A 25,326-nucleotide genomic window follows, 5' to 3' on the forward strand; every position below is an offset into this window, starting at 1 on the left:
CTACCAAAAAATTTAAAAAATTGGCCAGGCACCATGGCTTACGCCTGTAATCCCAGCACTTTGGGAGGCCAAGGCGGGCAGATCATAAGGTCAGGAGTTCAAGACCAGCCTGGCCAATATGGTGAAACCCCATCTCTATTAAAAATACAAAAATCAGCCAGGTGTGGTGGTGTGCACCTGTAGTCCCAGCTACTCGGGAGGCTGAGGCAGAAGAATCGCTTGAAACTGGGAGGCGGAGGTTGCAGTGAACTGAGATCATACCACTGCATTCTAGGCTGGGTGACAGAGCAAGACTCTGTCTCAAAAAAAAAAAAAAAAAAAAAATTAGCCAGGCATGGTGGCACACACCTGCAGTCCCAGCTACTCAGGAGGCTGACACTGCACTCCAGCCTGAGTGACAGAGTGAGACCCTGTCTCAAAAACAAAAACAAAACAAAAACAAATTAAGTGTTGATCTTGCACCACTGTAGTTTGTTGAAAGTCATTACTGATCGGCACTCAGCGTGCATGTGAGCATCTTGTCTACTAATCTATGATCAGGGCAAGGAGAAAGGTGATGGAAGAAGCCAGCACAGAGGAGTCCGCCGGGTGAATGACCGAGTGGAGGGAGAGCTGCAGGGCTCCACCTAAACGTCCACCCAAAACAGCTGATCTGGATGCCTGTGACCCGACTGCTCACCCCCATAGGACAGCATGTGTCAGCATGAGGGAGGTGATCACTGCAATGGAGCATCAATGCAGGTACTCCATTTCCTGAGCATCCTGTCCCAGGACAATATCGTTTTATGTGAGGCACTCAGAGATTCGTCCTGAGTTTTTGGTTGAGTGAGTAATGTGACATTCTGTAACTAACCGAAGGGAAATTCACTGTTCATTCTTGCAACTCATTGATTTTTCCTGCCTCCTATATTTTTTGTTGGGATGAGTGATTTATTATTGTCCTATTCAAGGTTTTCAACAAGATTCCCATTCCAAAGCCAAAAGATAAGGGACAATATAATATTTAGTCATTTTCTCCTGAAGCACAAAATGGGGGTTTCTGATTCAATATGGATTAAGGGAGGGCATTGTGTGATTGATAGAAATTCAGAGTTTGCCCAAAATCTAATGAATATTTGAAATTATTTTATTCTTGCTTTTGTACAATGGAAAAATGATCACCCCTGATAAACCATTAACTCCCTTTTCAGGAGTCACTGATGGCTCCCCTCTTCCCCTTTGTTGGACTCAATCCGTTTTTTCTAGGAAACTTTGCCAGGTGGATGGTTTGGTATGTTAATAACAGAAAAAGATTCAAAATGGCTTCAGAAACCACTTTTTATTGTTTTGAAAGTTAGAACATTAAACCACTGACACACTGTTGGGAGCACCCAGTTCAATTATTCCCGTTGGTTCTCAGTTGCCCACCAGATAATGATTCATGCTGGCCCCCAAGGGCCCTTCCATGTCTGGACAACGCCTTTCCAGCCTTCTCAGAGCTCCCTGTGGGACTCCCCTGCGTGCACAGGCACTTAACTCACTTCACAGCCCTCAGATGCCACCAAAAGGGAATAAAGAAAAGAACCAAAGGTGGAGAGTCCTCTCTGCCAAAAATGTGCTTTCTAACAGGGATTGGCAAACTATAGCCTGTGGGCCAAGTTCATCCACCGCCTGTTTTTGCAAAGTCCATGAGCTAAGAATGTGTTTACATTTTTAAATGGTTAAAAAAAATGGTTAAAAGAAGAATAATACTTCATGACATGTGAAAATCATATAAAATTCAGATATCACTGTCCATAAGTAAAGTTTTATTGAAACATAGCCATACCCATTCCTTTACACATTGTCTGTTGTGGCTTTTGCACTGCCAGGGCAGAGTTTAATAATTTGCAACAGTGATCGTATGGCCTAAAATATTAATTATCTGTCACTTTACAAGAAAAATTTGCTGACTCCTGTTCCTATAATACGCTAAGGTCCTTCTGATGGAAATATTTGTTCTTGCTCTCTTCCAAATCTTCAGTCATACTAGGGACATTAACAGTTACTATCTCACTTATTTATTTTTTACACTATTTACTCTTTTGAAATCTTCTGGCAACAGCCCTTTGTTTGATAAACCAGAAATATTCAATTCCTGTGATCCTCAAGAACATTCCACAAACTAAGTACCTGCGATAGGAAGGTGAGAGGAAAGCTCTCTGGAGCTATGGTAAGGAGCAAGATAAACACAGCCTTCCCTTGTGTTGCTAATTCTAATGGGAAAAATTAAGCAATCTGTAAACAAAAGTATGGTAATTTTTTCATAGAGAAGATAGAAGGTGTCCAGAGACTAGAGAGTGGGAATACCTTAGCTTATGTAGGTGATATCGAGGGAGGGCTTCTCCGAGGAGGTGGTATTTCTAGGGAGACCTGAAGGACAAGTAGGTATCATATTAGTGAAGAGCAAGGTAACATTTACATGGAGAGAAACAAACTTCTATGTTATTTAAGTTGTTATTTGGGGGTCTTTGTTATATGCATCCAACCTTTTTTTTTTTTTTTTTTTGTCACTCTGTAGCCCAGTGTGGTGGTATGATCCCAGCTCACTGCAGCCTCAACCTCCTCAATCCTCCACTGCAGTCATCTGAGTAGATAGGACTACAGGCATGCAGCACTACGCCTGCCTAATTTTTAAAATTTTAGTTTTTTGTAGAGACAGGATCTCACTATGTTGCTCTGGCTGGTCTCAAACTCCAGCCTTTAGTGACCCTCCTGTCTTGGCCTCTCAAAGTGCTGGAATTACAGGCATGGCCACTGCACTTGGCTCTAATGCGTTCTTTGTACCAAAACTGCACTACCTGCTTCCTCCTGTGGAGCTGGGAGTCAGAGCCTCTGTGTGGACTGGTTTGGGGAGGAGCTTGAAGTTCCAAGGGACAAGGACTCTGGGTTGCTGGCTGCTTTTTACTCTTTGGGGGAGTTTTTGTCGGTTGGCCCCTAAATGTCTTTAAAATGAAAACAAAAGGCCTTTTATGCAATGATGCCCCTACCCTTCTTCAGCCAAGCTCCTCTCTGTGAGCTTAACTTTTACTCTGAAAGACTCTTTTAACTAGAGCTCCTTGACATAACAACACACAATTCGGTGGGAACTTTCTCGCCAGTTTTGTTTTTAGGGTAGAAGAAATGTTTCTGAGGTTTAGTGAATATACTCTGAGAAGAGACTGGGAGGATTTCACTCTGATATCTCTTCTGATATCTGTCATCTAACTTCCAGGTAATTTTGACATCCCTGCTGACCTATATATAAAACTAGCACAATACAACGTCTTAGGAAAATAACATCAGCTTTGCAAAGAACTTTCTTCCAGGACTAAATACTAGGTACTATTTTCACTTTAAAAGTCAATGGGCCGGGCACGGTGGCTCACGCCTGTAGTCCCAGCACTTTGGGAGGGCGAGGTGGGTGGATCACCTGAGGTCAGGAGTTCGAGACCAGCCTGGCCAACATGGTGAAATCCTGTCTCTACTAAAAATACAAAATTAGCTGGGAGTAGTGGCGTATGCCTGTAATCCCAGCTACTCAGGAAGCTGAGGCATGAGAATAGCTTGAACCCGGAAGGCAGAGGTTACAATAAGCCGAGATCGCACTACTGCACTCCAGCCTGGGCAACATGAGCAAATCTCTGTCTAAAAAAGAAAAAAAAAAAGAAAGTCAATGACAAGCTGGGCGCAACGGCTCATGCCTGTAATCACAGGACTTTGGGAGGTTGAGGCCTGTGGATCACCTGAGGTCAGGAGTTTGAGACCAGCCTGGCCAGCATGGCGAAACCCTGTCTCTACTAAAAATAAAAAAATTAGCCAGGTGTGGTGGTGTGCACCTGTAACCCCAGCTACTCCGGAGGCTGAGGCAGGAGAATCGCCAGCCTCCCGGGAGGCAGAGGTTGCAGTGAGTCAAGGTCTCTCCACTGCACTACCGAGCAATAAGAGCAAAACTCCATCTCAAAAATAAATAAATAAATAAAAATAAGAGCAAAACTCTATCTCAAAAAAAAAAAGAAGTCAATGACAGCCTGTGCTCAGAATGAAGATGTGGGTTTTTTTTTTTTTTCTGGTGATTCATTATTCACTCTTAAATACTCATTTTGTCATGCAGAGGAGTCATGCACATAAGAAAAGCCAGTCCAAGAAATTAGTCAGTATACTGATGAATATGTTTTCATTAGCTGGATACTGATTCATGTAAATCAATGAAGAGATAAACTAATGTTGGAATAATTGATCAGATATAAGCCTGTCCATAGTATAATGAAACCTCTTACAGAGGCCTTCAGGATGTGTTACATTTATAATCATAAGTGAGAAAACTGTAGTGAACATTTGTCATTTTTGGTTGTCCAGCATCCAAACACCCTTTCTATTTTGGCAAGTACAAGGTCAGTGAAGGCCAGGATCTTGCTTCCCAATCTGGAAGCTGGAGAGGAGCAAAGAATCTCCCTCCAGATTCTAGAATAATTGCAACATCCCTCCACTTCACTCCAGCCTGGGTGACAGAGCGAGGCTCTGTGTGTGGACATTTGACCAAGGCTCTGCCGATCACATGTTCTTCCCTGAGGCTTTGGATCTTCAGGGAGTGATACCAAGGCCAGAGAGAGGAGAGACTATTCAGAGTGGCCGCTGGATGGAATTGAGATGTCAGTGGATGTTGACAAGTGTCTGGAGCTGATGATGTTAGGGCTGGCACCCTTTGTACACTAAATCTCTGGTGGGATCCTGATTGTGCCCTGTGTACCTGAGTTCCTGTTTCCAAGGCTAATTCTCCATTCTTCCTGCCTTTTTTTTTTTTTTTTTTGAGACGGTATCTCGCTGTGTTACCCACGCTGGAGTAAAGTGGTGTGATCAAGGCTTACTGCAGCCCTGACCTCCTAGGCTTAAGTGGTCCTCCTGCATCAGCCTCCCAAAGTGCTGGGATTACAGGTATGAACCACTGCACCCAGCCCATTCCTGACTTTTTTTTTTTTTTTTTTTGACAGAATCTCGCTCTGTCGCCCAGGCTGGAATGCAGTGGCGTGATCTTAGCTCACTGCAAGCTCTGCCTCCCGGGTTCACGCCTTTCTCCTGCCTCAGCATCCCAAGTAGCTGGGACTACAGGTGCCCGCCACCATACCCAGCTAATTTTTTGTATTTTTAGTAGAAATGGGGTTTCGCCGTGTTAGCCAGGATGGTCTTGATCTCCTGACCTTGTGATTGCCTGCCTCGGCCTCCCAAAGTGCTAGGATTACAGGCGTGAGCCACCGCGCCTGGCCCTTCATGTCATTTTTGAGACACCCAGTAGCCTTTCAATAAATTTATTTTCTGTATATGTTAGCCAGTACTGGTTTCCTCTTTTTCAAGAATACTAGTTGTTTCATATTCTATGTAAGAATAAGATATACAGTATTATGTAAGAAGAAAATTTTATTCTATATATGGTCCATTTCTAGACTGGGAAGGATTAATCTAAAAATTACAGTTATTTTAAGGATGAATTGACAGGAAAGCATATATTTTACAAAGAATATGTTGTAACATGTTGTTTGGTGCACTTAATTGCTACTCACCCTTTCTATGGACAAAAGACTAATCAGGGACAGCCACAGTCTCCAAGAACCTGACAGAGAGGCAGTGGTATGCTAGAATTCAAAGAGACCTTTGAAACGATTTCATCCAAACACTTCATTTTACATGCAAGAAAACTGAGGTTCTGACTGGCTGAATTATTTACCCTAAATTGCACAGCCAATTAGTGAGAGAGCAGGAATTCTAATCAGACATCACTCCTGGGGAACTGTGTTATTTGACAGGAAAGACGAACAGGGTAGGGAAGCGAGTGGCAATGACTGGTATCTTGCTTGCAGAACTGAGATCACCAAGTGTCCATTTGGTTAAGAGGCCTGGGCAGTGACAGAATAGGGTCTTGAGGTCAGAGCATGGCCACACAGCAAGGCTGGCAGGTGTTGCTGTGCTGCTGGACAATAGGGTTGGATAAGAAAAGGACAGTCTCAGAGCCAGGGCCAAACCAAAAGTTTTCCTCTTCTCCCCAGAGTTGTGTGGATAAGAAGCTTAAGAATGTAAACACTCCTCAGCCCACTCCCACCCTTTTGGTTGTTGTTGAGACAGGGTCTCCCTCTGTCACCCAGGCTGCAGTACAGTGGTGCCATCATAGCTCACTGCAGCTTCGAACTCCTGGATCATCCTGCTTCAGCCTCCTGAGTAGCTGGGATTACGGGCAAAAACAACCATGCCCAGATAATTTTTAAATTTTCCTAGAGAGATTGGGATCTCATTTTGTTGCTGAGGTCAGTCTCAAACTCCTAGGCTCAAGCAATCCGCTTGCCTCAGCCTCCCAAAGTGCTGGGATTAGAGGTATGAGCCACTGCACCCAGCTTCCTTCCTTTTTCTCAATTTTTTTTCTTTTTTTTTTTTTTTTTTTTTACCTCATGGGAACGTCTCACCTTTCTAAAACTCATGAATCCAGCTGTAATTTCTGGAACTTACGTTTCCTCTTCCTTTGGTCTGAATATTGACATGCCTCAGAATCAGGTTGCAACATCACCAGTTGTGCCTCTATCTGTTTTTTAGAATTATTCCCCATTTGGAGGTGTTTACTTTATATGTTGGGCAGATATTAGTTATATGGGCCCCTCAAGAGAACTAATACATCATTTGGAAGGAGGGAATTTGACTAGTTTAAACTGCTTTCTTAGGCATCACCATGACTTTCATGTGATGTTAGTGCCAGATGGATCTGTTGAAAGCACTGATATGTCTCAGGATACTCATCTCTCCTGTAGGCTGTTGCCATTTAGAGTTGATTTTTATTTATCATTTGATTTATGCCCAATAGAGATCTTCTTACTATTTTTTAAGGTTTCCTGGGTGAGCAAAGGAACTGTGGGGAGAAGGAAACTGTCTCCAAACAAAGCTGGGTCCTATGAAGGGAACGAGGGTGTCACAGGATGGAGAAGAAAAGAGGAAATTCAGGCCAAATGAAGACCAGCCTTAGCGGGGAAAGTCCAGCATCTTACTACAGGAAAAAGAGAAATTCAAACAGCAACTGTTCTATAAGGCTGAGCTTGTAGCTCCTACCTAGCAAACATGTAGAAGGAAGAAAGAAAACTAAGAAGTGATTACCTGGTGATATGGTTTGGCTGTGCCCCACCCAAAATCTCATCTTGAATTGTAAGCCCCATAATCACCATGTGACAAGGGCAGGCCCAGGTGGAGGTAATTGGATCATGGGGGCGGTTTCCCCCATGCTGTTCTCCTGATAGTGAGTCTCATGAGATCTGATGGTTTTATAAACGTCTGGCATTTCCCCTGCTGGCACTCACTCTGTCCTGCTGCCCTGTGAAGAAGGTGCCTGCTTCTCCTTTGCCTTCCACCATGATTTTAAGTTTCCTGAGGCCTCCCCAGCCATGTGGAACTGTGAGTCAGTTAAACTGCTTTCCTTTATAAATTATCCAGTCTTGGGTATTTCTTCATAGCAGCGTGACTGCGGACTAATACACCTGGCTAAGGTGCAATAACAAAACTATATATTTTTAAAACTTTGAAAATGTTTTGTGAGTGTTTTTACATCATAGTGTGATGAAAACAACAAATTGTTATAATCTGTATTCAAGTATTATTTAGGCGATGATAACGATTCATTGTATAATAGGATAATTTGATGCTTTACGGGTTTAAGTTGGGAATGTCCTATTTCTTGGAGATCGTGGAGGTTAAGAACTAGATAATTAATAATATAACTTTCAGGTTTGTTTCCAATCAAAAAATCATTTTAAGAGTGAAATGTTAAAATGTATTATGAGACCTTCATATCAATGTAATATAATCCATATATTTAAGTTCTGGGGAAAAAAAATCTATGTGTTAAGGCTCCTGGGGGGAAAACACCTTTCTTTGTTGTTAGAGCCTCTTTCTCGTGGCTGAATTTTACATTCTTCGAGCCTAATGAAGATTGATTATACCTGTGACCATGCAGGAGCTTTCACCCAGGATATTAGCAAGGCCATATTCTGTGCGGTTTTCAAAATCTTATGCAAAGTACAGCAATGACTGAATTATAGTTTAAAAAGAACAGGAAGACATTTTCTTTTCCTTCTTTTCTTTTTTTTTCAGACAGAGTCTCACTCTGTCACCCAGGCTGGAGTGCAATGGTGCGATCTCTGCTCATTGCAAACTCTGCCTCCCAGGGTTCAGTGATTCTCCTGCCTCAGCCTCCTGAGGAGTTGCGATTACAGGTGCGTGCCACCATGCCCAGCTAATTTTTGTGTTTTCAGTAGAGATGGGATTTCGCCATATTGACCAGGCTGGTCTCGAACTACTGACCTCAAGCTATTCACCCACCTTGGCCTCCCAAAGTGCTGGGATCACAGGCGTGAGCCACTGCGCCAGGCCAGGAAAATATTTTCAACATCTCGATAGATTCTGGCTTGCCATGCTGACCAACATTCAGCAGGGAGTTAATCAGTGTGGGCAGAGCCACTGTCCTCACAGGTCTAGTCATTTCCAGTACTGGAAATGGACTGGACACATTCCTTCCTCTGATTTTTGGTTTGCTCTGATGAAGCGTTTCCTGTCCTCTCCTCTCTCTGCTTTTCTAACTCTCACACCTCCTTAGAAGCCCACCTCAACTCTGTGGAGCCTTTGCTAAGCATCCCAACCATCATGGCATATCCCTTTTGTGAGCTTTTGTGAGCTTCTATGATACATGGTAGCAGTTACTGGGTTTTTAGTTTGAATTTAGACTTTTCTTTGTATCCTTTGCCTTCTTAGCAAAATTCTCAGCTCTTTGAGGTCCAGGATCAGGTCTTCTATCCTTGAATTGTTGAGAGTACCCATCTCAGTACAGGCAGAGAGCATTGAATGACTGGTTATCAGTCTCCACTAAAGCTGGAGGTGCAGGAGAAGGTGGTAGATGTGTTTTGGGGATGAGGAACATGGCTATACCCTAAAAGAATCAAAGGAGCCGCCAGCCAATTTGCAGTGAACCTTTTTTTTTTTTTTTTGAGATGGCGTCTCACTCTGTCACCAGGCTGGAGTGCAGTGGTGCGATCCTGGCTCACTGCAACTGCCGCCTCCTGGGTTCAAGCAATTCTCTTGCCTCAGCCTCCCGAGTAGCTGGGCTTACAGGCACGTGCCACCACACCCAGCTATTTTTGGTATTTTTAGTAGAGACAGGGTTTCACTGTGTTGGCCAGGCTGATCGCAAACTCCCGATGTCAGTGATCTGCCCACCTTGGCCTCCCAAAGTGCTGGGATTACAGGCATGAGCCACCGTGCCCAGCCACAGTGCAGCATTTATAATAACAAGAATATGGCCAGGCACAGTGGCTCATGCCTGTAATCCCAGCACTTTGGGAAGCCGAGGCGGGTGGATCACCTGAGGTCAGGAGTTTGAGATCAGCCTGGCCAATATGGTGAAACCCTGTCTCTACTAAAAATACAAAAATTAGCTGGACGTGGTGGCGGGTACCTGTAATCCCAGCTACTGGGGAGGCTGAGGCAGAACTGCTTGAACCTGGGAGGCAGAGGTTGCAGTGAGCCAAGATCACGCCACCGCACTCCAGACTGGGTGACACAGTGTGACTCCTTCTAAAAAAAAAAGTATATGTATTAATCTATATTAATAATACATATATATTTATATATTATATATTGAATATTTACTATATTATATATTTACTATATTATATATGTAATATAATATATAATATATTTAATATGTATCATATATTTAATGTATCGTACATTTAATATAATATATATTTATATATTATATATTATATATTTTACATAATATATATTCGATATACATTTATAGTATATATTATATATTTAATATATTTATAGATATAAAAAAATATGTAAAATATCCCAATCGCTGCTGGTGAGTAAAGGCAAAGTTATTTTTGGCAAGTTTTAAAATCTCTGAACTCCCTTAAACTGGGCAATCATTGATTTGTGCATTCTATGTATTTTTCTGGGGATAGAGCCCAATTCCCTTCTACCTACCCTTTCACCAAGTGGTTCTTCACTGGCATTCTCTGCACAGGCTCCTCTTCTGGCTTTCCCATTTCCCACCTCCTTCTCCCCTTGGTTAGCAAAAGCTATTGTCCTTTGAGACCCATCTGAACACCATAGTTTCTGCATACAGTGTTGGACAAGATGATTTTGGTTGCTAGTGACAGAAACTCAACTCAAACTAGCTCAGGCATAAAAGAGGGATTAGGCCAGGCATGGTGGCTTATGCCTGTAATCCCAGCACTTTGGGAGGCCAAGGTGGGCAGATCACCTGAGGTCAGGAGTTTGAGACCAGCCTGGCCGATATGGTGAAACCCCATCTCTACTAAAATTAGCTGCTGTGGTTGTACATGCCTGTAATCCCAGCTACTTAGGAGGCTGGGGCAGGAGAATGTTTTGAACCTGGGAGGTGGAGGTTACAGTGAGCCAAGACCATGCCACTGTATTCCAGCCTCGGTGACAGAGTGAGACTCCATCTCAGAAAAAAAAAAAAAAGGGTTATTGTGTCATAAAATTTTGGAAGGACAGGATGCAACTGGCCTTCTGGGGTATCTATAAGCAGCAACTCAGCCTCCTCTCTCCATTTCTCATCCCCAAAACCCTGGACTTGATGGCTCATCTTAAACCTTGCAGAGAAAAAGCAGCATGCAGAGAAGAGGGTCATCTTCAGATTTTGGAGTCCAGACTCAGCCTAAGGCTCATTTTGGGATTCCTGAGAGTCCACAGGCTCATGATACCCTATATGATTAAGCTAGCATGAGAAGGCTTCTGTTACACATGGACCTGACAAAATGAAATGAGGTCCTGGAATGTAATTGTAAAAGGAAAAGCACAACTCTTCCTCAGATGATCTTTGATACTGTCACTGGTTGGAGCAGAAAGACTTGGGAAGCCACTGGGATGGATTAAACAATTCAGAAAACTCATTGAGAGCCTTTTGAGTTGTAGGGCAGGATTCTGGGTCTGTGAGCCTTGCTGATGCTTTCGGTGCTTTACATCACATCCCCACCTCTGTTTTCACCCAGGCCCCGGTCACCTTTAATTGCAACCTTGAGAATGCATACTTTAAAGGCCCTTTTCTCCTCTCCTGTTTTACTCTCTCTATTCCCTAATTTCTGCTTCCTAGGATTGCATTCCAGATAAACTACATGTTCCCAGACCTTGTCTAAATTCTAAATTCTGCTTTAAGAAAAACTTAAGTCTATATATATATCTCTCTCATATATATGACACATATACATATACATATATGTTATATACACATATGTGTCATATATACATATACATGATATATACATATATACATGATATATGTATATATATGAGATATGGGCATATCATATATATATATGGGCATATCATACATATATATGATATTGCCCATGGGGACTTATAAGTTTAGTTGGAGTATTTGAACAAATATTATTGGAAAGCAATAAAATGAAAAAGCAGGTTTCAATTAAATGACACATGAGTGGTACAGATTCCAGTCCATTATAGTTGCTATAGATTTTATTAAATTTTAGTAATAATTATTCCAGCTCTGATAACTCTAACCAGGAAGATCTAGTTCTTCCAGAATTATTATTTCATTTGATATTTTATTAATCTTGTATCTCATGGAAGCACTCTGTTCTCAGCTAAGTATGAAGAGGTGGGATTGGGTACACTTTGTACCATATCCTTAGTGATCTATAATTATATCCTGTCATTCAAATGCTATTCTATTCAACTTTAAAGAACTTTTAAACATCTCTTAACACTTTACTTTTTCTTTAAACAGAACACTTAGGTTTTCACAAAATCATCCTGGAACATGTCGTGAGAGTAAACAAAATAAAGTTATCATTTTGTACTTGGGGCCAATTATTTGAAAGGAAAAATGAAGGAATTTAATTTTTGTTTTGAAGTAACAAATACACTTTTAATTGATCTAAGATAAAAATGATTTGGAGAAGATTAGTAATCATTTTAGCCCTTAATCTGTTAGAACTGTATCCCGAACAGCCTTGAGAAACTGGGTTAACTGTTTATATTCACTATTTCACATCATCCACAGTATAAGGGAAAAAAAAGGCATTGTATCAGTTTGGGTTAAATGCATGGCTGGCAACCAAATCCAATCTCTTATGTTCTGTGTTTTTTATTTAGCTCTTCTACTTTGTCGACATCAGCTTTCCCTTGGCAGTGCCTTTCAGCTCATTCCAGCATCCCGCTTTGCCTTGCCTTTGAGGTCCGACATCCTGGGTCATTGTGTATTTAAGTCCTGCACAGTCGCTTGTTTGCAGCGGCTGTAGATGAACATCCTCTCATCATCTGCTGGCTTGGTCTCAAGGCGCTTAATATCCTTGGCAGCTTTCTCAAACAACTGGCAGTTGTTGCAAGGATTCCTGGGAGCCCACTGAGAAGGTATGGAGCAGGAAGCTATTGGAACTTAATTTTTCAATTGCAAAACTAATATAGCAATATTAAGAACATTTTTGAGTAAATAGAAACATACTATTAAGACTTATTTTAACTTTGTTTTTGTTATCATTGGCCATTTTATAGACACATTTGTTATGCATTGTAGCATTGGTAAAATTTTGTATTCAGTCCTCTTTCAAGAAAATTTTGGAGTATGAGAAGTCATCCTGAAAGATTTGCTAGTCCCATGAAGTATTCCAGGATTATATACCAGCAAATTGGTGCTATGGTCTGAATATGTAACCCTCCAAAATTCAAGTGTCATCCATACTAAGAGTTAGGGCTTTTAAGAGATGATTAGGAGATATAGGCTTCTTCTTCATTAATGGGATTAAGGCCCCTATAAAAGAGGCTTCACAGCCAGGTGTGGTGGCTCACACCTGTAATCCTAGCTCCTAGCACTTTGGGAGGCCGAGGCGGGTGGATCGCCTGAGGTCCGGAGTTCGAGACCAGCCTAGCCAACATGGTGAAACCCCATCTCTACTAAAAATACAAAAAATTAGCTGGGCGTGGTGGCGGGCACCTGTAATCCCAGGAATTTGAGAGGCTGAGGCAGCAGAATCACTTGGACCCAGGAGGCAGAGGTTGCAGTGAGCCCAGATCACACCATTGTACTCCAGCCTGGGCAACAAGAGCAAAACTCCATCTCAAAGAAGAAAAACGAGGCTTCACACAGCATGCAGCTTGTCCTTCAGCCTTCTGCCATGTGATAATGCAGCAGGAAGGCTCTCACCAAACCAAATGCTGGTCCCTCGGTCTTGGACTTTCCAGCTTCCAGAATAGTGAGAAATAAACTTCTGTTCTTTATAAATTACCTAGTCTCAAGTACTCTGTTATAGCAGCACAAAATGAACTAAGACAGCTGGCCTTCACCATCCACTAGCAGAAATATAAAGGAGGCTGTTTTCCCAATTCCCTTTCTCTACTAGGCCCATTTAAACCAGGAATTCTGGTTGCCATATTTATGAAAGAAGACACTAGAGAATTCCTTAAAATATCAAGCTTTCTTAATGTATCTTACGGATTTTTCACTTCTAATTATTGAAAAGTAATATGTATTATGAAAGCAGAGCATTGTTTGTTATTTGCATTTCAGAGTTGGGGCAAGACACTTCTTATATTTTGGTTTTTACTTTCTTCCAAGTCCTATGATAATAATTTATCTTGAGAGACAATGATGATGTGTCTTTTATTTTGCTGTGCTTTCAATGGTAAAACCTTATAGTATAAATACTCCTATTTTTCAATTCTAGGAATTTTTCTTGTATTACTTCTTTGACAATTTATTTGCTTTCATTTTCTCTATTCTTTCTTTCTGGACCTCCTATTTTTAGCATGTTAATCCTCCTGGATTAATAATATATTTATATTATAAATACACATATGTGAATATAATAGATACACATATATGTGTATTATATGTGTATATATGATGTCTCCTTTTATTGATCTGTTTTTCTGTTCTACTTTTGGTAAGATTTCCTCAAATTTGTCTTTCAACTTCGTAATTTTTTATTGCTAACATCCTGTTTTTAAATTTCTAACAACGCTTCCTTGGTATTTGAATTTTTTCTATAGCATCATCCTCTTGTTTCATAGATATAATATCTTTCATCTCTCTAAGGCTATTAATAAGATTATTTTGAAACTTATTTTCTTTTCATTATTCCTGAGTTCATATTTTCTGCATCACATTTTCACAACTTTATTTTTAAAATTTCTCCTTTTAAGTCTGAACATTCTCCCAACTTTAAATCTAGTAAGAATCTTCAAAATTTTAAGGAAAAATCCCTAGAGTTTAATCTAATTAGCTCTGATTGACTCAACTTGGGTCATTTGCTCATTCTTGAACCAGGCACTGTGTAGGGAGTCCACAGTGTTCCAGCTGGTTGAGAGTGGATCAACATTCCCCCCCTACAGCTAGATAGAAAGACAGCTCCATCAGAACTTGTGAGTGGGGGAAGAGTGGCCTTCAGAGAAAAATAGGCAGCTGTTACTAGGAAAAGAGCTAAAGGGATATTGAACGGTCAGAAAAGAACATACATGCTTAATATAGCACCTTGTCTAGGGGTTTCTCTGAAGGAAACTGGCCTAGCAGTTGAAAAGGCAATGTATGAATTCCTATAGTGACCAGTTACTCACAATTTTAAGGCAATTCAGTCTATCCCCAAATAACACCATCTTATAGGAAAGTCTTGTATTATGCCAGTGTCTTGCTTTCTTTGGTAGTCATCTGTGACCCTCGTTTTGCCCTTGGGTATACCCCTGAGACATGTGAAGGCCATTCTCAAGTTCTCAGGTCCTTTCTTTTCAGACTCAACACCTGTTACTATGTCTTTTCCTAATCTGAAAACATTTTAAGTCCTTTCTCTATTTTTGACCCTATTTTTTCTAAGTTTAAGCATTTTGGTTTAGCATGAGCAGTCCAGATCATAGAGTACCAAAATGCTTTATACTTCCAAAATTGATTCATACTAAGCTGTTTAAGTTTCTGTATATAATCTAAGAATATGTATAGAATTCATTCGTTTACTCAAATAGTATGTATTGAGCCTCCACTACAATAATTCTTAAACCTTTGTTGCATATTAGAATAATCACAGAAATTTAAAAATCCTGATGCCTGGCCTATATCCCCAAACCAAAATTGGACTCTCTAGGATAAGGAGGGGATAGGAACTCAGGCACCAGTATTTTAAGCTCCCCAGGTGAGGCTAATGTACAGCCGAAATGGAAAACCACTGCTTTACTAGGCAGTAGGCCTCCTTCAAAATACAGTGTCAATGGGTATAGGTTTCCTTAAGGTAGGTTTTTCAGAAAATGAATTTGAGGCATGTCTCCATTGTTTGCCTCTGGCTGACCTTGGGCAATTTCTGTATGGGATTATTCATCAAGTCATATCAGAGAAAGCAACCTGGGGCAACCCAGCTGTTTAGCCATGGATAATTATCAAGGTTTCTGAGAAAAAATACTTGTATTAATATTCAATTAAAAACTTGCTTTTATATACCTTTCTCAGTTTGGTTGATAATTCCTGGAGGATGGTATCTGAGTTTATTAAACTGACCTCATGCAGAATCAAGAGTAGCATTATGTTCTGGTGGGAACTTAAGAGCTTCTTGAAATTATTTTCAACTAAAAAAATGTAGTCTTATCTTTTATGACTATGAATTAGAGGCCATCTGTGAAGCTGCTGAGTTTTATAGAAAAGCCTGCATTTAGACTAACATTTATGTTGTAATGTGGCAGTAAAAAATTCTGAAACATATACAGAACAAAGGTTAAGGCCAAACTTTATCAGCATAATGTTTACAGAAAATAAATCTGCAGAAAAAGGGGCAGATTTATTATTTGTGTTTAACTACAGTGTCTATTGTGTGTTTCAATGAAGTAGATTCACTGAAGTAGGAAGGGAAGGGAGACAGGTTGAGAATCAGTAAAGGAGAAAGTCTAGTGAACTTCCATAAGAGCCACTTTTGAACTGTCTTCTGGCACTTGCTGACTTTGAATCATTTTTCCCAATTTTTATTGTGAATATTTTCAAATATACAGAAAAGCTTAAAGAATAATATGATGACATCTGTATATTCTTGCATATTAGTCAGGGTTCTCTAGAGAAACAGAACCAATATGATTGATCGATTTGAATTGGCTCATGCAGTTATGGAGTCTGACAAGTCCTGAGATCTTCAGGGTGAAATCAGCAAGCTGGACACCCAGGAGAGGCAATGGTTCAGTTCCAATCTGAGTCCAAAGACCTGAGAACCAGTAGAGTTAACAGTGTAGTTTCTGTCCAAAGGCCAGTAGTCTCAAGAGCCAGGAAATACAGATATTTCAGTTTGAGTCAAAAGGGAGAAAAATAAGCCAATGTCCCAGTTCAAAGGCAGGCAGGAAGAATTCTGTTACTTGGGTGAGGGTCAGCCTTTTAATTCTATTTAGGCTTTCAACTGATTTGATGAGGTCCACTCACATTAGGAAGGACAATTTTCTTTACTCAGGCTATTGATTTAAATGTTAATTTCACCAAAAAAAACATTACAAGGCCGGGAGCAGTGGCTCACACCTGTAAACCTTGTACTGTGGAAGGCTGAGGTGGGAAGATGGCTTGAGCCTAGAAGTTTGAGGCTATAAGTGAGCTATGATCACACCACAGCACTCCAACCTGGACAACAGAGCAAGACCCTGTCTCTGAAACAAAAATAAAAACAAAAACAACCAAACCCAAATGAAACAAACAAAAAACACCTTCACAGAAACACCCAGAATAATGTTTAACTAAGTATCTGGGCACCCAGTCAAGGTGACTCATAAAATTAACCATCACATCTTGTATTAGCTTTCTTTTGCCGTACAATAATATTGCCACACATTTAGCAGCTTAAAACAACATATATTTATTATCTCACAGTTTCTGTGGCTCGATGCTGGCTGTGGTTTAGCTGGATCCTGTTCTTAAGGTTTCACAAGACTGTACAAGAGGCCAGCCAGGGCTGTGGTCTCATCAGAGGCTTGACTGGGGAAGAATAACTTCTAAGATCACTCACATTATAGGCATAATTTAGGTCTTTACATCTGTAAGATTGAGGTCTTCAGTTTCTTGCTGGCTGTCAGTTGGAAGCCACCTTCACCCCATAGAGGCCATGTTACTTCCTTGTTGTATGGGATTGCCCAATATGTTCACTTGCTTCTTCAAAGCTAATAAAGGAAAAAGAGAGAACTTAATTAGATAATCATGTATATCCTGTCACCTTTGCCATATGTTATTGTCCAGAAGCAAGTCACAATTCTTGCTCACAAGAAGGGAGAGGGAGAGGTGTCACACAAGAGTATAAACAGCAGGAATTGGAATCATGGGAACCACTGTAAGCCTGTGTACCACAAGTCGCCATTTAGATTCAAGAATTGTAAACATTTTGCACATCTGCTTTGTTTCTTTGTCTCTCTCTCTTTCTACATACACACTTTTGATGAATATTTGTCATGATTATTTCTCTAAATACATTTATCTCCTAAGAACAGTACACTTCTATATAACTACAACACAATAAAGTATTTTGAAGAAAATTAACAATATTTTCATTCAATCATTTAATGTTCAGATCACGTTCAAATTTCTTTCATTGTAGAAGCAAACCTCTTATACATTTTAAAAAATCAAGATCCAATCAGGTTTCATGCATTACATTTGGTTATGTCATTATAGTCTCTTTAGTTTAACTCAGTTTTGTCACTAAAACAACTGAAGTGTATTATACATACAGAAAAGTATAAATATCACTGGAGATTGTAGCCAGCATTATAAGTGAACGTCATCATGTACAAAGAAAATCCAAAGAATCCGTAAGCTGTTAGAATAAATGAATTTAGCAAGGCCTTTTGATACAGTCGTTATGTAAATATCATTTCTATATACTAGAAACAAAAAATAAAAGTAAAACTTAAAAAATTCAATTATAACATTAATTCAATTATAACATCAAAAGGCACCAAATTCTCACAAATAAACCTAAGATGTATAAGGTCTTCCCTCTGTACCGAAAATTATATAATATTGATGGCAGAAATTAAAGAAGAGCTAAATTAATGGAGAGATATTAACTCTTGAAAATTAATCTCTGGATTCAGCCCAGGGTGGTGGCTTACACGTGTAATCCTAGCACTTTGGGAGGCTGAAGTGGGAGGATTGCTTCAGGCAGGAGTTTCAGAGTAGCCTGGTTAACATAATAAGACCATGCCTCTACAAAAAATAGAAAAGCTTAGCTAGGCAGGGTGGTGCATGCCTGAAGTCCCAGCTACTTGGGAGGCTGATCCCAGGAGTTCAAAGCTACAGTGAGCTGTGATCATGCAACTGTTTTCCAGCTTGGGTGACACAGCAAGACCCTGTCTATAAAAGCAAAAGAAAAAAATTAGTCTCTGGATTCAATGTAATCCCAATCAAAACCCCAGCAAATCCTTGTCTGGAAATTGACAAGTTGATTCTAAACTTTATATGGCACTGCAAAGCCCCTAGAATAGGCAAGGCAATGTGGAATAAGAACAAATATGGAGGACTTATCCAATAAGATTTCAAGATTTGCCATAAAGTTAGAACAATTGAGATAGTGTGGTACTAGCTCCAGGGAAGACAAAAGATCAAGGAACAAAACAGAGTCCAGAAATAGATCCAAACATATATAGTAACTTAACATATGACAAAAGCACCACTGCAATCTAACGGAGGAAAATATGCCCTTTTCAATAGATGGCCCTGGATCAATGGGATATTTATATGAGTATTATAGTTTGGATGTTTGTCCCCCAAGTCTCATGTTGAAATCTGATCCCCAGTGTTGGAGGTAGGGCCTAATGGGAAGTGTTTGGGTCATGGGAGAGGATCCCTTATGAATGGCTTGGTGCTGTCATTGAGGTAATGAGTGAGTTCTTGCTTTATTAGTACCCAAGAGAGTTGGTCCTTAAAAAGAGCCTGGTACCTCCACCACCACCTTCCACTCTTTGTTTTCTCTCTCTTGCCATGAGATCTCCACACATGCTGGCTCTGTTTCACTTTCTGCCATGAATAGAAGCATCCTGAGACTCTCATCAGAAGCAGATGCTTGTGCCATGCTGCTTGTATAGAACAGTGAGCCAAAGAAACCTCTTTTCTTTTTAAACTACAATATATTGTATACAGAAAAATACAGTTCAGATTCAAGAATTGTTAATATTTTGCACATCTGCTTTCTATATCTCTTTCTACATCCACCGCCCCCCCCGTCCCCCCACCCCCACACACAGACACACATGGTGTGTTGCTATAAAGGAATACCCAGCTTCAGGTGTTCCTTTATAGCAACACAAATAGACTAAGACATTGGGGGAAAAATAAAATGTGACTCCTATCTCAGATCATATACAAAAATTAAGGTGGATCATAGACTTAGATGTGTGGAGTAAAATAACATTTCTAAAAGAAAATATAGAAGAATATCTTCCTGAACTATGGAGGCAAATATTTCTAAAATGGGAAATAAGAAAGCGTTAACCTAAAAGAAAAAAACTAATAGATTAAAGTTCTTTAAAATAATGTCTGTTCATCAAAAGACACAATAATGTGTGTTTAGCATAAGACACATTTAAGACAAAGCCACAGGTTGAGAAGATAGCTTCAGCATTTATATTTGCAAAAGTTCTCAGATAGCCAGAATATATATATAAAACTTCTACAAATCCATAAGAAAAAGACAACCCAAGTGTTTTAAAAAATGGTAAAAGACTTAACAGGTACTTCACAAGAAAAGCGTATTAGGCCATTCTTGCATTGCTATAAAGAAATACCTGTGACCAGGCAATTTATAAAGAAAAGAGGTTTAATTTCCTCACAATTCTGTAGGCTTTCCAGGAAGCACGGTGTCAAGATCTGCTAAGCTTCTGGGGAAGCCTCAGGAAGCTTACAGTCATGGCAGAAGGCAGAGGGGGCACAGGCATGTCACATAGCAAGAGTAGGAACGAGAGAGAGTATGTTTGTGTGTTGGGGGTGTCACATACTTTTAAATAACCAGATCTCACAAGAACTGACTATCACAAAGACAGTATCAAGCCATGGGGGATCTATCCCCATGAACCAAACATCTCCCACCAGGCCCTACCTACAGCACTGGGGATTACAATTCAACATGAGATTTGGGTAGGGACAAATATACAAACTATGTTGAAATGATAGCCAAATGGCTAATAAGCATATAAAAAGGCATTCAATATCATTAGTCATAAGAGAAATACAAATTAAAACCACAATGAAATATACACCTATCAAAATGGCTAAAATTAAAAAGATGAGAAATTAAAGAGTTGATGAGGTTACAAAAATATTGAAACTCTCATACATTACTGGTAGGAGTAAAGTTGGTTTAATCACTTTGGAAAACTGGTGCTATCTACTGAAGCTAAATATATACCTACCCAAATGCTCAGCAAGTCCATTTTCAGGTTAATAACCAAAGAGAAATGAGTGGCTATATCTATCAAAACACGTGTACAAGAATTATTCATAATTCAAAACTGGAAACAACCCAAATATCCACCAACAAAAGAATAAGCATAATGTGCTATATTTCATACAATGGACTAATACATGACAATTTCTTTTTTATTTTTTTGAAACAGAGTCTTGTTCTATTGTCCAGGCTGGAGTACAGTGGCATGATACTTCGGCTCACTGCAACCTCCGCCTCTCAGGCTCCTGAGTAGCTAGGACTACAGGCACTCACCACCATGCCCGGCCAATTTTTGTATTTTTAGTAGAGACAGGGTTTCACTATGTTGGCCAGGTTGGTCTCGAACTCCTGATATCAGGTGATCTGCCCACCTCAGCCTCCCAAAGTGCTGGGATTACAGGTGTGAGCCACTGTGCCCAGCTGACAATTTAAAAAAAAAACCACATAACTATCGCTACATGCAACATAAGAATGAATCTCATAGGCATTATGCTGAGCCAAAAAGGTCAGACATGAACAAGTCAGACATGGAAGTCTGATGAAATTCAGCACAGAAAAAACTAACCAAATATGACAGAAGTCAGAAAAGTGATATATATAATATATTATATATATGGAGTGGGGGTTGATATAGACTGGGGTGGAGTATCATGGAACCTTCTGGGGTGCTGAAGATGTTTTATATCTTGATCTGGGTGGTGGTTGCAGGGTGCATATAAATGTTCAATATCATCTAACTGTACTTTTTAAGATTATTATTCTTTATGCATGTCACTGTATGTGTTGCACCACACCACAATAAAAAAAGTTTAAAAAGGAAGAAAAGTTTCACAAATCCTGTTTACAACTCTATGAATTTTCACAAATTGAACAGCCCATTTCCTTCTTGTCACTAGCCCTCTAAGTGAAAGCACTATCCTGGCTTCTAACACCATAGTTTAGTTTCTTCTGTTTATGAACTTTATGTAAATGCAACTCAAGGGTTTTGTTTCTTGTTTCTGTTTCTTTTACTCAACCTCATATTTGTAAAATTATTCTGTTATGTGTAATTTAAGCATTCCATTGTATGACTATATAACAAATTATTCCACTGTTGATAGGCATTTGGATCATTTCTAGTTTATGACATTAACATTTGTAAGGGTACAGGCTAGCTTTTTTTTTTTTTTGAGACAGAGTTTTTGTTGCCCAGACTGGAGTTGCAATGGTGCAATCTTGGCTCACTGCAACCTCCGCCTCCTGGGTTCAAGTGATTCTACTGCCTCAGCCTCCTGAGTAGCTGGGATTACAGGCACATGCTACCAAACCTGGCTAATTTTGTATTTTTAGTGGAGATGGGGTTTCTCCATGTTTGTCAGGCTGGTCTTGAACTCCCGACCTCAGGTAATGCACCTGCCTCGGCCTCCCAAAGTGCTGGGATTACAGGCGTGAGCCGCCACGCCGGCTAGCTTTCTTTTTTAAAAAAAGTCTAACATTCTGGGTTTGTGATGGTACTATTTGACTTCCTCCTTTATGCCCCTGTCTTTCCTGTAAATCGAAATTTGAGTCCAGAGGCTTAATTCAGATTAAACTTTTTGGCAAAAAGACTACGTAAGTGGTGCTGTGTACTTCATTTTGCTAAATTTCCCTTCTTAGGGGTTATACCTGAGAATGATGTTAAGCTTTGAGTTTTATGGTGCAGTTCTAATTGGCATTTATTTAATTTTAGTGATGTTAAGCAGCCTTTCATATGTTTAAGAGTCGTTTCTGTTTAAGGGCTATTTTGTGACCTTCATATCATTTGCTCATTTGTTCTATCAGCTTTTGCTCTTTTTCTTCTCTACTTTTCAACTTTTAATATATTATGGAGACTCAAACTTCTAAAAAAAACATACTTGCTTGTGTAAACCTCAATCATTGTGTCTTCTCTTAGCATTCTCTATGAATTATTCTGGGTTTATAAGAAAAAATGATGACTTTCCCAGGTCCTTTTTTACTGAAAAGCAGGAATATGTGAGATGTTGTCCTTCACTTCCATCCCCAAATATAGATTACCTTGACAGGTATAATATATATGCTTTATGGTCTAAGCATGTGTTGCCCTGATCTTTACATATCTATGGTCCTTGGCCAGCTCCATCTCACATTGGCTGCCAGTTCTGGAGCTCACATTCTTCAAAAATGTGCTCCTCCTCAGAGAGCCTTGCTCCATCTCTCCATATTCATGGGTGTCTACAGGAAACAGTCCATTTTCTGTTGCTTATAATAGAACACCTGAAACTGTGTAGTTTACAAAGTAAAGGAATTTATTTCTTACAGTTATGGAGGCTGAGAGTCCAAGGTTGAGAAGCCTCGTCTGGTGAGAGCCCTCTTGCTGGTGGGGACTCTCTGCAGAGTCCCTGAGGAGGCACAGAACATCACATGGCAAGGGGGCTGAGCATGCTAGCTCAGATCTGTTTTCCTCTTCTTATGAAGCCATCCATTAATTTATTAACCCACTAATCTATTAATTCATTAATTCATGAGTAGATTAATCCATTGATATATATATATATGAATATACATACACGAAAGAGACCCCAACTGACTCCCAGCAGGGTCCCTGGGCCATGGGACCTTCACGTTTAGGTTTTGGTTTGTGTGTGTATCTTGACACTCAACACCTTGTCCCGCCCAATCACATGAGGTGATTCCAGTGTTTGTTCCTTGCAACTAGAGATTTTAATGAACATTCCAAGGCAGACCCAGGATTGAAACCCAAGACTTCTCTCTCTGAGGCCAGTGCTCTTTCCACCATTTCAGGGCAAGGGACATTGTCTTTGTGCAGATTTTGACAGAGGTCTACGTAGAAAAAAGGGCACATATTACATGTATTTTATGACAATGAAAAGTATGTAATTGTAAATGTGAGTGGGCAGAGACAGCCAGCAAGGGAAACCAAATCCCCTCTCAATTCAATGGAGACCAGTAGGAGGGTTGATTACATTGCCTGTGTGTACAAGTTATCTGCCTTCTCTGCTGTCTCTCTACCCAAATCCAGGTTAGTCTCGGCTGCCCCCTCCCACCACCTCCACCTGCCAGCGCTTGCCCGTGGGGCTACAGAGGGAGACAGTGGCCACACTGGAATGTGGGCTTCTGCACTTCCAACCTCAAGGCTGCCAGAGTGCAAAGAATGCCAGGATAATGGCTTCTATCCATGTGTGGCCTTTTGACACATAAGCTAATGACTATATTCCAGGTACAAATCGTTCTCTCCCACGAGCTGTTTCTGCAGGTGTCCAACGAGACAATTACCCGGTTCCACTTAACAGAGTGACTCAAGGAAGGATCTGAGGGCTGGCTTGTGTGAATGTGGGCTGTTGTCCTGCCCTCTCCCGGCTCTAACATTGTGCTGAAAAGTTAAAATACAAAACGCCAAAGCTCCCCAATCCCATCCCACACCCCTGCCTGCGCGGCCTTTCATGCATTGAATGGGCAGCTTCATGACACTGCTGCGACAATAGCGGGGGCAGAGGAGTTTGCTCACCCTCCTGCTCCTCTGAAAAGATGCCTCTGCCTGATGGTTGGTTACCTACCTGGGGGTCACCTTTTGAAACCGACTGAAAAGAGTTTATCTTATAATCAACATTTCCCAGAAATCACTCACAAGCCACAGGCTATGAAAAGAAACATTTTGAGAAACTGCATTCAATAGACATCATTGTTCAAAGTTTGCAGAGCTGAAGGCCAGCTGTTTTAATATTTTCAGATTTGATTTTCCAGAAGGATGCTTTTTAAAGCTGCAAATACCTGCAAGCACTGATAAAAAAGCAAAAGTGGGATGTCCTATTCGAGCTGGAATTTCAGGAGCATAGGGAAGATAATCTTCAAAGTTTGAGTTCACTTGTCATTTTTGATCTAAACTTGAAAAATCACTATGAACTATGGGGAAGGAGGTGACAATTAAGACCCAACCACAAATCAACAACCTCTGGAATGTGGTTGTCATTTTGCTCAGACCGAACCACAAACTCTTAAGCATACTGGTAGATCAACAAATGTGACTTCAGTACCTAAGAGAATGTTGCCTTTTTCCCCAAGACACTTTCTGATGTGAAAATGGAATAACTCCAAGGAGGCATATAGCATAATTGCATTTTGTTACTTTGATTGCTGTGATGGTTAGTTTTCTCTGCTGACTTGGCCAGGCTTTAGTACTCAGTGATGTAAACAATCATGAATCTAGGTGTTGCTATGAAAGTATTTTGTAGATATAGTTAACACAGGGATGGAAAGGGATGATCATAACCATCATAAAAGTCATGGTTGATACTTCTGTAATAAAAGCCAAGTTAACAAGAGAAAAGCATACCAAACGTATTGAATCCTAGTTTTATGCAACACAGGAGCCTTCAGAATGAAGACCCAAAGATCCCAGAAAAACTGTCTATTTTTATGCTTAGATTCGATGAAGAATGGATGGCCATGTAGAACTGTGATTGAATAAAAGGGTGTGACTTAATGGAACCAGAGAGGGGGGAACCCAGCAAGACTCGTCTGTGCAGATTCTTCTTGGCCCCTCTGCAGCACTCCTTCCTCCAGGGTGTAGAGCAGGACCTTTCCCAGAATGGGGGCTTACGGCCTACAATCAAACAAGGTAGGTCAGAGAATTTCTTTATGGCCCATTTTTATACAAAAATGGGGGAAGGTTAGAGTAATATGTTTAGTTTTTATGGCTGGCTTTGGGGAAAATAGTTTCTGGTTAAAATATATCTTTATGTATTCTGTTGATTCTAAATCTATATATATTTATATAAATATATAGATAGATAGATAGATAGATAGATAGATAGATAGACAGACAGACAGACAGATAGATAGATTCTATTGGTTCTGTTTCTGTGGA

The 25,326-nt window shown here is 40.2% G+C and overlaps 1 long non-coding RNA gene across 1 annotated transcript; it reads left to right on the forward strand.

The window, feature by feature from the left end:
- Window positions 1–368: 368 nt before the first annotated feature.
- Window positions 369–25,135, forward strand: LOC110743488. The gene is made up of 3 exons (XR_002522613.1): window positions 369–741; window positions 12,175–12,432; window positions 24,884–25,135. It is a non-coding gene; the product is annotated as an uncharacterized LOC110743488 (long non-coding RNA).
- Window positions 25,136–25,326: the final 191 nt, after the last annotated feature.

This window comes from Papio anubis, chromosome 5 (assembly GCF_008728515.1).
Source record: "Papio anubis isolate 15944 chromosome 5, Panubis1.0, whole genome shotgun sequence".
NCBI lineage: Eukaryota > Metazoa > Chordata > Mammalia > Primates > Cercopithecidae > Papio > Papio anubis.